Below are 1,909 nucleotides of genomic sequence, written 5' to 3'. Positions count from 1 at the left end.
CCATTTGAGTTTGCCTGACTAAGATTTACAAGGTGACCATAGCTTGCTTCATACCAACAATCTCTGTGGGATCGACCCTTACTCGCGTAAGGTTTATTACTTGGATGACCCAGTACACTTGCTGGTTAGTTATGCGAAGTTGTGTTTATGCCATGGTATTGAACACCAAGTTTTTGGATTCATCACCGGGGATTATTTGAGTTGTGAAAAGAAGAGATCACAATTTCGTCCACCAAGTTTTTGGCGCCGTTGCCGGGGATTGTTCGAGTATGGACAACTGACGGTTCATCTTGTTGCTTAGATTAGGTATTTTTCTTCAGAGTTCTTAAGAATGAATTCTAGTGTTTCAAGGTGATGTTCTTTTCATCACCAAAGCTGATTGATCTTCATCAATTTAGCTCTCGAATGCAATGTTCTGCTGAAGCTTGGCTGACCATGTCTAATTCCTTTAGAGTGAAGCTTTAGAGTTCAGCCATGTCTAATTTCTTTAGACTGAAGCTTTAGACTAACATTGCATGATTCCTGGAATTCTCATTAAGAATTTTGAAACCTTTATTTTCTTTTTCCACTTAATTTTCGAAAAATCCAAAAAAATTTTTACAAAATCATAAAAACCAAAAATATTATATATTTCTTGTTTATATTCTCATTTTAAGTTTGGTGTCAATTGCAGGTTTCTGTTCTTCTGGCATTCATCCATGTGTCTTCAGTGATCTTCAAGATGTTCTTGATGATTTCATTGCTTTGATCTTTGAATTCTCTTGACTTGAGTGTTTATGTGTCTCATATGCATTAGTGTCAGTAGTATACAAACTGCTAAGTTTGGTGCCTTGCATGCATTATTATTTGATTTTAGTTGCATTTTGATTATTCCTCATGATTAAAAATCCAAAAATATTTTTAGTTTGTGTCTTTTCAAGTCAATAATACAGAGAATTGAAGATTCAGAACATACAGCAGAGGAATTATACAGAAAAAGCTGGGCGTTCAAAACGCCCAGTAAGGAAGGCAAACTGGCATTTAAACGCCAGCCAGAGTGCATGGCTGGGCGTTTAACGCCCAAAAGGGTAGTGGTTTGGGCGTTAAACGCCAGAATGTGCACCATTCTGGGCGTTTAACGCCAGGATGGCACAAGAGGGAAGATTTTGTTTTTAATGCAATTTTTTTCAAGTTTTCAAAATTTTTTTCAAAATCAAATCTTTTTCAAATCAAATCTTTTCAATCAAATCTTTTTCAAAATCAATTTCTTTCTTTTTCAAAAATACTTGCTATCAATTAATGATTTGATTCAACATTTCAAGTATGTTGCCTTTTCTGTTGAGAAAGGTTTAATGTTTGAATCATATATTTTCTTGTTAGCCAAGCTATTAATTTTTAAATCAAATTTTTTTAAAATGTTTTTCAAATCATATCTTCTCAATCACATCTTTTTAAAACCAAGTCAAATCTTTTTAAAATGTTTTTCAATCATATCTTCCTAATCACATCTTCTTCAAAATAGTTTTCAATCAAATATTTTTGATTTCTAATTTCAAAAATATTTTTCAAAAATCACTTTACTTCTTTCTTAATCTTGGTTTTCGAAAATCAATTAAAGTTTTTCAAAATGTTTTTAAAATCTGTTCAAATTATTTTCGAAAATTTCTTCCCCTCTTCTCACACCCTTCTATTTATGGACTAACACTATTCCTTAATGCACAATTCGAACTCCATCTTTCTTGATAAGTTCGAATTTTCTACCTCTTCCTTCTATTTTTCTTTTCCTCTGACACCTCAAGGAATCTCTATACTGTGACATAGAGGATTCCATATTTTTTGTTCTCTTCTCTCTCATATGAGCAGGAGCAAAGACAAAGGCATTCTTGTTGAGGCTGATCCTGAACCTGAAAGGACCTTGAAGAGAAAGCTA

Source organism: Arachis duranensis, chromosome 7 (assembly GCF_000817695.3).
Source record: "Arachis duranensis cultivar V14167 chromosome 7, aradu.V14167.gnm2.J7QH, whole genome shotgun sequence".
NCBI lineage: Eukaryota > Viridiplantae > Streptophyta > Magnoliopsida > Fabales > Fabaceae > Arachis > Arachis duranensis.
Note: the sequence above shows the minus strand (reverse complement) of the source record.